General features: G+C 39.5%; 1 long non-coding RNA gene across 1 annotated transcript; it reads right to left on the reverse strand.

Moving 5' to 3' along the window:
- Positions 1 to 475: 475 nt before the first annotated feature.
- On the reverse strand, positions 476 to 13,846 carry LOC144581460 (uncharacterized). Its single transcript, XR_013532320.1, has 3 exons — positions 13,735 to 13,846; positions 1,350 to 1,447; positions 476 to 604 (listed from the first exon to the last, which is right to left on the reverse strand). It is a non-coding gene; the product is annotated as an uncharacterized LOC144581460 (long non-coding RNA).
- Positions 13,847 to 13,859: the final 13 nt, after the last annotated feature.

Genomic DNA, 13,859 nt, shown 5'->3' on the forward strand with positions numbered 1-13,859 from the left:
TTTTGCCACTGGGGAGTTCAAGTTGAAATGTCCCTCAGTCATATAACTCTGGAGTACATCTTCCATTTATAATTTCCGCTCAGATAATTGAATAGTTTGCCATCTAGGTTATTTTCATTTATACTATAAAACAAAAGTATACACTACTAAAGTTCCAAGTTATGTAACATTTTCTAATCTAATTTTAAAAATAAAACTTGTCCAGTTTAACTTTTTTATACTTAGAATATTGTACATTTTCTATATATGAGTCATTCAGATTAGTATCTACATAGGTTCAGTCAGTTCCAACCATGGATTCGAGTTATTATACTATATAACCCTATAAAATACAGAGAAGTATTATTACTTTGCCTTTGTAACAAAACCCAAAAGTCTGTTTCAATTTATAAATTCAGCATTTAATCAAAGAGATTTTAGTTCCCAAAGGCGGAGGAAAAAAATCACAAAGCAACGAGGGAAGAAGGAACCAGGCCTTAATGCCGCATATTTTTCTCTTGTGGTTATAAGGTAGAGTCTCCTTCTTTCCAGAATACTTTATTATATTTCACTTGTAGACCTGATTTTCTGTGTCAAAGTATAATTCTCATGCTGAAGCTCTAGCCTAAAAAAGCAAAAGAAAGTTGTCTTCATTTTATAAACATATTCATTACTCTAACAAGATAATAAGGGAACAGAAGTTAGGATTCAAGTTGAGTGATAATACTGTTTCAATGTTTAAATGAGCATGTCCCAAAGATAAACCAGAATTGGCAGTTAATTCTAGATGCCTAAGCATCTAGAAAATCTCAGTTCCCACCAGTAAAAATATCCTGAGTGGCCAGTGCACCTTAAGAAAATCTGGCATACTGAATAAATAATGTTCATGTGGGAGCCAGGAGCTGGGTAAGCCTTGCCTTTACACTATTCTGTGACTACAGAAATAAAGCCAGCACTTTTGGAACTAATAAGCCTTGACTTGTCCGTATTATAAAGAGTATTACCCAACTGAACTTTGCTTCCACTGGTTCAGCAGTTATTTCTAACTAAGCACTCACCTTCTGATTTTACTCAAGTATTAGGATTTTTTTAAAAGCATTATATTTGAGAGTTACTTCACCCAAATTACAAAATGAGTCAGTGTTTACAGTTTCAAGTGACTGAAAAAAAAGAAAGAAATTAACAGGTTTTACATTAAAGTTGAAAACTGCGGCTGGATGTGGTGGCTCACACCTGTAATCCCAACACTTTGGGAGGCTGAGGCGGGTGGATCACCTGAGATCAGGAGTTCAAGACCAACCTGACCAACATGGCAAAACCCCATCTCTACTAAAAATACAAAAAAATTTGCTGGGCGTGGTGATACATACCTGTAATCTCAGCTACTTGGGAGGCTGAGGCAGGAGAATCACTTGAACCCAGGAAGGAGAGGTGGCAGTGGGCCGAAATTGTGTCACTGTACTCCAGCCTGGGCAAAAAGAGTTTCAGTTTTTTAAAATATCATCTCAAAGAAAAAGAAAGAAAATTGCTAAAAGTTACAATTATAACATGTAATTAAAACTACCGAACATGGATTTGTATGCAAAATGTATAAAAACAATAAAAAATGTTTTTAGTTAAAAATTATAAGAAGGCATAAAAATATACATTTTGCTTATGAATAAAAAAGCCATAAAATTAAATAAAGTGAACAGTTTAAGTAAATTGTAAAAATGTTGTAAAAGTTAATCCTGCAAAGACAACTCTGTGTGTAAACATATTAACTAAACTCAAAAGGGTATTATGTTTTTTTTCTGTAAATTGAACAGTAAAATAAAAGTACCACAAGATTTTCTTAAAATGCTAATCTACTCTTTAGCAAAATTTGTCAAGGGTTTTAACAGGTATGTAAAAATCTTACTTCATAGTCAAACTGGTTAAAATTAAATAAAATTATCTATAAGGTTTCATTAAAATTAGGGTTAACATTAATAACAAATTAATGCAAGGGTAAAACTTAACTTTCTCTCTTAAACAGAATTTTCATATAATAGAAAAGGCTAATAAGTAGTTTGTGTTTTCCAGATTATTAACTCATCATTTTGGCAAAATCAAACAAAACAAACAAACATAAAACAACTCACCTAAAATTCTATTTCATAAAACCACAGGTTTTAAATTTTAAACCTATTTAACAGTCTTTCTAAAATCAAACTCTAGTCTCAAGGTTGTCTTTCCCCACCCCTGGCTTTGGGTGCTGCACAGGACCCTGAACCATATGAAAAGAGGTAAACAGAATTATTTGGCAACATAAAATTGCCAAAATAATTTCTAATAGGTTATATTTTAGGGAATAATATTAATATATGTTCCAAAACTGTGCGGGATGTCTAAGGCTCTCGTGTCTAAATATGTGCTAATAATCACAATTGAAATTATGTTGGGTGATTGTAAACCACAAAAATGACAAAATTTCTTTGCCAGTTGTGTTTCTAATTTTATGCAAACTGGACATTTTTTAACAGATGATTGTTATTTTGCCTTACTTCTCTTCAAAACATGGTTTATATTAAAGCTGTGGAACTTGAACAAGTTCTTTCAAATGCAGGTTACTCACAACAGCAACAACAAAGCAACAGAACTCAGGAAAAGCAAAAATGTTTGTAGATACCAGCAAACGAAGGCTAATAAAATGGACTAAACTAACAGAAAACAAGAACAAATTTCTACCTTTTGCCTAGAATACTGCTAACCTTTATCTTATTTTTCAGAGTCAAGAAAACTTGCCTTAAGCTAGTTACAGCCTTTACCTAAGTAAAATATACTCCTGTAATTAGAATTTAAAGCATGTTTGTTTTCCTCTAGAATTTGAAAACTAATTATAAGTATTCTTAAATTACAACAATATAGTTGTTTGTATCAGTGCAATAAGAATCTGTTTTCTTTTGTCACAGAATACAATTGAAGAAATTGGTTATTTTACCAAGGCTTTGACTGGAATGGTATGCTCTCCTTTAAGGAGTCGAACTTCACTTATGAAGCCAAGAAAGCCCTTGGAAACTGGCCTCATATTCTGTGTACACAGTCCCTGTTTAGGGTTTCTGATCTGTGGTAAATAAAGAATGTCACTTTCTGACAGCCCAGGAACCCCAAGTTATCTTAGAACCTCAAGAGGAGAGGAATTCACTGAACTCAGGTATTTAATGGTACAAATTCATGGCTGGGCTGGGCTTTAATGTGTCTTATCTCGAATTCCTTCTATATAATAAAGTTCCATCAAAGCCAATTTAAAAGGCCTATGTAGCAAATAATTATTCTTGATGTACTGCATATAATAATTAAGCCAAGTATAATAAAGCAAACCAGTCCTACCATGATTTGTCTTTTAATAAAAATGGGAAATTGAAGAGTGAAAATTAATGTTTCCAAAACTATAGCACACTTGTTAAATTCTAATTTTGACCACGTGCTGTGGCTCACGCCTGTAATCCCAGCACTTTGGGAGGCTGAGGTAGGCAGATCACAAGGTCAGGAGTTCAAGACCATCCTGGCTAACACAGTGAAACCCCCTATCTACTAAAAATACAAAAATTGGACAGGTATGGTGGCATTTGCCTGTAGTCTCAGCTACCCAGGAGGATGAGACAGGAGAATTGCTTGAACCTGGGAGGCAGAGGTTGCAGTGAGCTGAGATTGTCGTTGCACTCAAGGCTGGGCAACAGAGCAAGACTCTGTCTCAAAAAAAAAAAAAATTCTAGTCTTGCCTAATGTTTTTCATTATTCTCTACAGTTTAAATTATATCCATTACAGAAATCAACTCTTGGATACATCACACTCAAGTCAAAGCCTAAAGAGCTGAAAAAGAAATCTCTAACAGCCCAGAAAAATGTCCTAGCAATGTAAAAAAAAAAAAAAAGAAAGAAAGAAATCTTAAGCTGACAATCATAAAAGATAAGTAACTAAGCGAAAACTATTCATCTTACTCAGTGTCAACCCTACCTCACCAAATACTTATTGTTTCTACCTCTCCTTTTAAGCCAAATATTAAAACCTTTTTTAATGGAAATTATTTACTATGTCACCCTTGCAAGAATTGCTTTATTCACTCTATTATTTGCAGTAGGACTAGATACTATAGCATCCTCAGGGTGGAATATTGAACAGAGAATCTCAATTACTGTAGTATTTTGCTTAATTATCATCCTCATAGCAGGAATAACAGTTACTAACAAAAAACAATACATGGGTCTTTCCAAACATGCACCTCTGCATGTCATTAGGAAAGAAATGTTGCTTCTGTCTCAACCAATCAGGCCTAATAAAAAAAACTCCGCTGAAAACCCTAGGAACAATGTTTTTACTCTGCCTAATTAACCTTTTCCAAAAAAAATTTTTTTAATAGAAAGAAAGAAAGAGAAAGGGGGAGAGAGAACAGGAGTCTTGCTCTATTGCCCAGACTGGAATGCAATCTAAAAATAGGTATTAAAAACCTCTTTTATGCCGATAATTATACTTAACAGCAGAGACAGGAAGGAATAAGGGAACAAAATAACAAACAGCCAACCAATATTTTATTTAAGTCTGTGAAATGCTATGCAAGTGCTGAAGAGTGATTTGCTTCCAATTTATGTGGTCACTTTCAAAATAGGTGTAATGTGATACTGAGAAAAATGTATGTTCTGTGGACCTGGGGTGAAGAATTCTGTAAATATTCACTTGAGTTTACTTGTTCCACGTCTGAATTCAAATCACAGATGTCCCTGTTAATTTTCTATCTCGTCGATCCATCGAATATTAACAATGTGGTGTCAAAGTCTCCTGCTATTGTGCGGGAGTCCAAGTCTCTTTATAAGTCATTAAGAACTTGTCTTATGTATCTGGGTGTTCCTATATTGGGTGCATATATATTTATGATCATTGACTCCTGTCGTTGCATTGATCCTTTTACCATTATGTAATGTCCTTCTTTGTTTCTTTTAGTCTTTGTTACTATTAAAGTCTATTTTGTCAGAGAAGAAAGTTAAAACTCCAGTGGTTTTTTTTTTTGCTCTCCATTTGATTGATAGGTCTTCCACCAATGCTTTGTTTTGAGTCTTTGTGTGTCCTTGCTTATGAGATGGATCTGGATACAGCGTGCAGATGGGTTTTGACTTTTTATTCAATGTGCCTGTCTTTGATGGAGGCATTTAATCCATTTAAATTTAGGATTAATATTGATATTTGTGAGTTTAATATTGTCGTTTAATGCTAGCTGGCTATTTTGCCCATTAGTTGATATAAATTCATTATGGAGATACTCTTTACCTTTTGGTAAGTTTTGGGAATGACTGATACTGGTTGTTCCTTTCTGTGTAAAGTGCTTCTTTCAGAAGCTCTTGTAAACAGGCCTGGTGGTGATGAAATCTCTGAGAGCTTGCTTGTTCGTGAAAAATTTTATTTTTCCTTCATTTATGAGGCTTAGTTTGGCTGGATATGAGATTCTGGGTTGAAAATTCTTTTCTTTGAGGATATTGAATATTGGCCGCCACTCTCTTCTAATTTATAGGGTTTCTGCTGAGAGATCTGCTCTGAGTTTGATAGGCTTCCCTTTATGGGTAACCTGACCTTTCTCTGTAGCTGCCCTTAGAATTTTCGCCTTTATTTAAACCCTGGTGAATCTAATGATTATGTGTCTTGGGGTTGCTCTACTTGAGGAATACCTTTGTGGTGTTCTCTGTATTACCTAGAGTTGAGTATTGTCCTGCATTACTAGGTTAAGAAAGTTTTCCTGAATAATATCCTGAAGAATATTTTCCAACTTGGATTCATTCTCTTCATGACATTCAGGTACACCTATCAAACGTAAATTAGGTCTTTTCACATAGTCCCATATTTCTTGGAGACTTTGCTCATTCCTTTTTTACTTTTTCTTCTCTAATCTTGTCTTCTCGTTTCATTTCATTAAGTTGGTTTGACCTCTGATAGCCTTTCTTCTGCTTGATCAATTCAACTGTTAAAACCTGTGCATACTTCACAGCGTTCTCGTATTGTATTCTTCAGTTCCATTAATTCACTTATATTCCTCTCTAAATTGTCTATTCTCATTAGGATTTCGTCAAACCTTTATTCAAGGTTCTTAGTTTCTTTACATTGGGCTAGCACATGTTCTTTTAACTCATAGAAGTTTCTTATTATCCACCTTCTGAAGCCTAATTCTGTTAATAGAACACACTAGTTCTCCATCAGGCCTTGTTCCCTTGTTGATGAGGAACTGTGATCCCCTGTAGAGGGAGAGGCATTCTGATTTTGGGTATCAGCCTTTTTACGCTGGTTTCTTCCCATCATTGTAAATTTAACCACCTGTCGTCTTTGTAATTACCGACTTTCAAATTAGGTCTCTGAGTGGACGTCCAACTTGTTGATTCCCAGCACCGGAATCTGAGCAACCCACTGTGCTGGCTAAAACAGTGGCATTAAGATTCATGGTGCTTTTCTGCCTGGGAATCTCTGGTCTGGCTTCCTTCTTGAGTCCCTTTTTCAATCAGCTGAATAGGTGACTCTGCCTTCCCGGAGCTCCAAACATCGACCAAAAGGGGACCCAGTCCTGTTTATTCTGCATGAAGAACCGCCACACTGGGGCACCAGCAAAACCGCCGCACCGGCCACAAGAGTCGTGCTGGTGACCTGTGGGGCTCCTCCGCTAGGAATCTCCTGGTCCTTGAGCAACAAAAATTCGTCTGTAAGTGTGGCGTCCTCTCCTTCTCTGCGCTTTCACTGGGAGCTACAATCCTGAGCTGCTAGTAATCAGCCATCTTGGATCTCTCTCCCCTTTTCCAAAAATTTTTAACCAACAGAATCATGGCCATTTTGCAGACAACTACCCAAAAACATCTACAGACAGCATTACTTCTGCAGTCAATCCAAGACCAAAAAAAACTCTGCCCCCACCATCAGCAGGAAGTAGCCAGAAAGAACACATTGCCCCTTGTCCTTTTTATAACTATAGGTTCGGGAATGATAGAGCAAGAGAACTGTCATCTTGGACAAACACTGCCACTTTAAGATCCAGCTCTCTTTCTAGTCTCGTGCATTTTAAGGAAATCACTTCTCTTCTAACTACAAACAGCCAGAAAGAGCAGACAGTAAAACACAGAGAAGACAGCTCGGGCATGGAGGGAGGTGGGGGGATAGTCTCTTGGGTAACTGCCAAACTTCACCCTTATACAATGGAACCCAGTAAAACAGTGGGACTTAATAAGCACATTCCTTTTCCTTCAGGTGCACTAAGATAGGGGAGCTATAAGCAGACTCGGGGGATATGCCTGCAGCTGCAGAAAGATGTATAGGAACAGACACACAACTGTCCGTCCCAGATAAGCACCACAAAGAGACACAGAAGCAGTCCAAGCCTCTGATAAAGTCTCCCACCCTGAACCCTTAAAAACTCTTAGTACATAAGAGAGTGCAGCTTCTGACCTAACTCAGAAGTCTCACCCAAGTTTGAAATAAGACTGTTGACTGTCAAGCCACCTTTCATGTTTCTCTCCTTTAACTCTTACAGTAGGCACACATTTAGCAGCTGGTGCTAATGATGCACAAGCAACTTAGTTCTAGTCTATGTGCCTTCCTGATCATCACATTCACAGGCAGCCTTTCAAGACAAGGAAGGTAGAAACTGCCATGCCTCTTGAGGACTAGCCTTAGAAGTGGTGTAACATCACTTCAGCCACATTTTACTGGCCAAAGCAAGTCATAAGACCAGACCAAGGGTGAAGAAATAGACTTCACCTATCTATGGAAAGAGCAGAGAAGTCACTTTGCAAAGGGGCATGCATATTAGGAAGGGAAGTATTTGTGACAATAATTTCAGATCTACCCCAAGGAGGAACACAGTACTTGAAAGCATCTAGTTTTGCTACTGCAGATGGTAACAGAAACAAAGCAACTGTATGTAGCCAATTGTTCTGGTAATAAACTCCTAATCTCTTTCAACTTCCTACATTTATCAGCAGCTTATCAAAGATAAGTGCCTTCCCATGCACTAACTTCCCTCTTAACTTCTCTATTCTAGCCACGTTGGTTTCGGAATTGATACCATTATTTACATCTCTGCTTTTTCAGGCAACAGTAAAACTTTGCTTTATCTCCAGTATATTTTGCATTGTTGTAGTAAATTTGTTTTTACTTTTATTCAACACATTATAGACAGTAACCCATTTACTTCTTGGATCCAGTGAGGCTTTTGAGATTTCGACTGTCAACCTATTCTTGCTGCTTCGTAGGTGATCTGCAATTTCTTCCTGGAAGCTTTTAGAATTTTCCTATGTCTTTGATCTTCTTAAATTGCACTATAATCTTTCTGTGGTTATATATTTTTATCTATACTGTTCAGCACTCTATATGCCTTTTCAATCGAAAGCATTTTATCTTTCTTTAAAGTAGGGAATTCACAGCCATTACGTGTACAAGTATTTCCTCCCTTCTGTTCATTTTTTCTCTCCCTTTGAGAACCTTCTTTAATGACAGTTGTCACCTCTACTTCTAGCTTCCATGTCTTTTTACTTCATGTTTTCCATCTCTTTATTCTTTCCTAATGCTTTCTGGGGCTGGTATTCAACATGATCTTCTAGTTCAATAATTAGCTCTTTATTTGTATCCACTGTGCATTCGGTTTACTTATTAAATTTTTTATTTCAACTATTTAGTTTTCAATATTTCCATGTGACTTTTCCTTAAGACTGCAGTCTTAAGGAAATCTTTTTAGCTCTTTTATATTTACAACTTTTATTCACAGTTGTAAAATAATTTTTAATTAAGTACAAAACTAAAAGTCTTAAAGCATTTGGTGAAAAACAGTATCTATTTATGATAAAAATTCAGCAAGCTAGGAATGAAAAAATCCTTAAAAGGAGAAAGGGCATCTACAATTACAAAGCTGCAGTGGACATCACACTGGGATGTTTATATTCCATTAGTCACAGGTAGTTTATAGGTACAGAGGTCAGACATCCAAAACAGGTCTGACCAGGCTAAAATTATGTCAGCAGGACTGAGTTCCCTCTGGAGACTCTAGGGAAGAAATTATTTCTTTCTTTTTTCCAGCTTCAAAAAGCTGCCTACACACTTGCCTCATGGTCATATTACTCTGTCTTCTGTTTTCATCCCAGCTCCTTCGCAGACCCTCTTCTCTCCATCCTCTGAGGCCCCTTTTGATAACATTTGACCATTCTGATAATCCAGGATAACCTCCTGATCTTAAAATCCTTAATTTAATCACATCGGTGAAGCCTCTTTTGCTGTTTAAGGTAACATTCACAAATACCAAATATTAGGACACAAACTGCTGTGGTTGGAATGTGTCCTCCAAATTTCATGTGTTGGAAATTTAATCCCCAAATTCACATGTTTATGGTATTTTTAGGTGGGGCCTTTGGGAAGTAATTAAGATTAGATAAAGTCATCAGGGTAGGGCTCCCACGATGGGGCTGATGGCTTTATAAGAAGAGGAAAAGACACCTCAGCCAGTTCGACTTTGCCCTCCCCCCATGGGATGCCCTCCACCATGTTATGATGTGGTAGAAGGCCTTCACCACATGTGGCCCTTTGACTTCCCAGCCTCCAAAACTGTAAGAAATTTCTTTCCTTTATAAATTACCCAGGCTGTGGTAGTCCTTTACACCAGCAGAAAATGGATGAAGACAGACATTTTTCTGTCTACCACATTCACCTCCTACATTCACTTCCCATACTTTCCTTTCCATGATTTTTACAATCTAAGCCCAACCTGTTCAGCATTTTCTCTGTGTACCATGTTTCCTCACGCCTTCACAACTGCCAATGCTTCTACTGAAATGGTGCTGGCCCTCCTGGTTATCTACCTGTGGAACTCTAAGAGACAACAGAATAGTGGTTAAGAGGCCTAACTCTGGAGTCAGACTGCTTGGGTTCAAATATGAGTCTGCCACTTACTAGGGATTTTTGGTAAATTATTTTGTTTTAACCTAGATCTAAATGCCAGATTGTAACAAATACAAGAAATAGAAAAAACAGGGAAACTGCATCACAAGGGAACAATTACACAGATCCAGAATGTGGAACGTTCCACAGGCAAAAATGACCTGGTTTGACAAACTGATGTTAAAAAAAAAGGTGGCAGGGGTAATGTGAGGGAGGGTGGTGGGAGGGTTGTTTAAAGAAGACTAAAAGAGATGATAACAACATGCAAGATGTAGGCCCAAGTTTGAAAGCAGAGTCAAACTAACTGTAAAAAGCACTGGTGGGGCAGTCAGAGAAATGTGAGTCTAAATCAGCTATCAGAGAGTATTAAGTACCTCTTAAGTGTAATAATGACATTGTTAAGTATTTTTTAAAATTATTCCTAAGATGCATGCCATAAACATACACTGAAAAGTTTTATTTAGCAGTGAACTGACATATCTGGGATCTTTTCATTAATACTCTAGAAAAACAGAGGGGAACAGATGAAACATGATTGGCAAACAGTAATTGCTGAAGCTAAATGATTGGGACAGGTTGAGTATCCCTTACCCAAAACACCTGGGACCAGAAGTGTTTCAGTTTTTTTTGGAATTTGGAATATTGGCATTCTATTTACCAGTTCTGTATCTCTAATTGGACAACCTGAAATACTCCAATGAGCATCTCCTTTGAGCCCGTGTCAGTGCTGCTCAACGTTTTGGATTTTGGAGCATTTCAGATATTCAGATGCACAACGTGTACATGGGAGTTGATTCCATTATTCCATGTATTTGAAAATTTTCACAATGCAGATGGTCCCTGACTTACAATGGTTCAACTTAGAATTTTTTGACCTGTCAGGATGTAATGCCATTGTAAATTGAGGAGCATCTGTACATTTATTTAAAAATATATCTTCTAGGAAGTTTCTTCCCCCAGGTTCTACCAGAAAGTAATTTCCTTGTGCATTTTTCCTAGAAGTTTATTCACATTTTTGCCATCATAGTAATTATTATATGAATTTTTTACGCTTATGTTATTACACTGCACCTAAAATTTACTTCTCATTGTGTGCTTATCATGTGCAAGGGACTCTGCTATGTGCTGGGCACTACGTGGTGAACAAAACAGACATGGTCTCTACACTGGCATCACAGAGAATATTTTATAATGGAGATAGGGAGACAAACACCACCTAAGCAAACATGCAATTGCAACGGTGGGAGGCAAGTGGAGTCTGTGGCAAGGGCATAATGGGGAAACTGAAGGACTTTCTCTAGAGAAGGTGATTAAGAAAGGCCTTTCAGAAGATGAAATCCTTAATCTGACACCTGAAGAATTCTATCGTGTGACTGTGTGTGTGCTCCTACCCACCAAACTGTGTGTGGCAATTCCAGGCTGGGCGCCTTGGCTAATGCCTGTAATTCTGTTACAAGAAAGGGGTCCTGATTCAGATCCCAAGAGAGGGTCCTTGGATCTCTCACAAGAAAGAATTCAGGGTGAGTCCGCAGTGCAAAGTGAAAGTAAGTTTATTTAAAAACTAAAGGAATAAAAGGATAGCTACTCCATAGACCCCTAAGGGTTGCTGGTTGCCCATTTTTATGGTTATTTCTTGATGATACATTAAAGAAGGGGGGGATTATTCATGCTTCTCCTTTTTAGACCATATAGGGAAACTTCCTGAAGTTGCCAAGCCATTTGTAAACTGTCATGGCACTGGTGGGAGTGCAGCAATAAGGACGACCAGAGGTCACTCTCATCGCCATCTTGGTTTTGGTGGGTTTTGGCTGGCTCCTTTACTGTAACCTGTTTTATCAGCAAGGTCTTTATGACCTGTATTTTGTGCTGACCTCCTATTTCATCCTTGAGTTAGAAGGCCTTAACCGTCTAGGAATGCAGCCCAATAGGTTTTAGCCTCATCTTACCCAGCTCCTGTTTGAGACGGAGTTGCTCTGGTTCACATGCCTATGACAATCCCAGCACTTTGGGAGGCCAAGGTGGGCGGATCACTTGGGGATGGGAGTTTGAGACCACCCTGACCAACGTGGCAAAACCCCGTCTCTGCTAAAAATACAAAAACTAGCTGGGCATGTTGGTAGGGGCCTGTAATCCCAGCTGCTCAGAAGGCTGAGGCAGGAGAAGGGCTTGAAGGCAGAGGTTGCAGTTAGCTGAGATTGTACCACTGCACTCCAGCCTGGGAAACAAAGTGAGACTGGCTCCAAAAAAAAAAAAATAGAAATTTCAAACACCCTCTTCCCACAATTATTGTATTAGGAAGTTAGGAGGTGGGGCGTTTGGGAGGTAATCAAGATGAGAGTGGGGCTCTCAGGATCCAGATTATAAATAGCCTTAGAGGGCCTGCTTCCTCACTTGTTCAAAAACCTGTCTGTGATCTGCCGTGTGGAAAAGGGCTCCCACAAAGCCCTCTCCTCGCTGGCTCCCAAACCTCCCACTTCCAGCATCTAGTCTGGGGGACTTCATCTATGCCACCAGTCTATGTCTCTTTAGTCACAGTCGCCCTGAACCCATTAGCATAAAATGAAATTAATATAAAAATGGCACGTGTTCATTGTGGAAAATGTGAAAAATACCAGAAAGATCACTTTCAATTCTGTCATCTAAAAACAACCACTACTTACATCTTGGCATAAGTTTCTTCCAGTAACTTTCTTTTCTATAAACGTGCTTTTTTTTCTGTTTGTTTTTGTTTTGATACATAGTTTAGCTCTTGTTGCCCAGGCTGGAGAGAAATGGCGCGATCTCAGCTCACCACTTCCGCCTCCCACGTTCAAGAGATTCTCCTGCCTCAGCCATCCGAGTAGCTGGGGTTACAAGTTTGAGCCACCATGCCCAGCTAATTTTGGATTTTTAATAGACACGGGTTTTCTCCATGTTGGTCATGCTGGTCCTGCACTCCCTACCTCAAGTGATCCACCCACATTGGCCTCCCAGAGTACTGGGATTACAGGTGTGAGCCACCACGCCCAGTCGAACATGTGTTTTTAAACTAGGATCAATATTAAGAAACCAAAAGTTTTTAAACATCATTTTTAATCCCCTTACCCAGGAATTATTTAGCACTGTTATTCTTGGCCACCGCAGAACATTATTTTATTTCCTCAAGCTTTCCATGGCTTGGGTCTGCCCCGGTTTTGAACAGTAGATTAGGCTACAGAAAGCATGCTGGGTCTCACGCCCATCTCTTTTTTCTTTACTTAAAGACCGGGTCTCGCTCTGTTGCCCAGGCCTGTCTGGAACTCCTGGGATCAAGCGACCCTCCGCTCGGCCTCCCGAGTGGCTGGGACCACTGGCGCTTGCCGCCACTACGCGTGGCTCCATTCCCCACACACTCGCCTGGGGCGTGCTAGGAGCCCCGGACTGGCCAGGCCGGAACCTCAGCAAGTGCAGGGGAGGCGGAACGGCTGCGCGGGACACAGCCACGCTGTGGCCGCCGGCGCTCCCCTCACCGATCAGACACCGCAGCCGCCCTCCCCTCACACCGCAGAGCCTTTCTGTTTTCTACTACTTTTCAAAGTGGACCGAGGCTTCTGGCTCCAGCCTGAGGGGATATAAGGCGCACGAAGAGCGCCGAAACCGAGCTAGACAGCTTCCGTTCAAAGCTTTGTGGCCCGCGCTTCCGGCCTCGACCGACTGCGTCATCACCAAACCCCGTGATACTTTACTCAACCCTCATGTCCTCCGCTCCAACCGTTCCGTGTCCTGGAACATTCCACGGTCCTGCGCACGGGCTCTACCGCCCTTAACGTCCCGACTCCGCCCTCCTCTGGCCACGCCCCTACCCGTCCAACGTGCCGTACCTATTCTCCAATTCTTCCAACTGCAACCTCGCAACAGGTCTCTAATTGGCTGATCCGGGAAGCCGAAACCGCGAGGTGGCGGCGACGATAGGCTGGTAGCCGGTTGACTTCCGCAGAAGGTGATT

The sequence above is a fragment of the Callithrix jacchus genome, chromosome 1, assembly GCF_049354715.1.
Source record: "Callithrix jacchus isolate 240 chromosome 1, calJac240_pri, whole genome shotgun sequence".
NCBI lineage: Eukaryota > Metazoa > Chordata > Mammalia > Primates > Cebidae > Callithrix > Callithrix jacchus.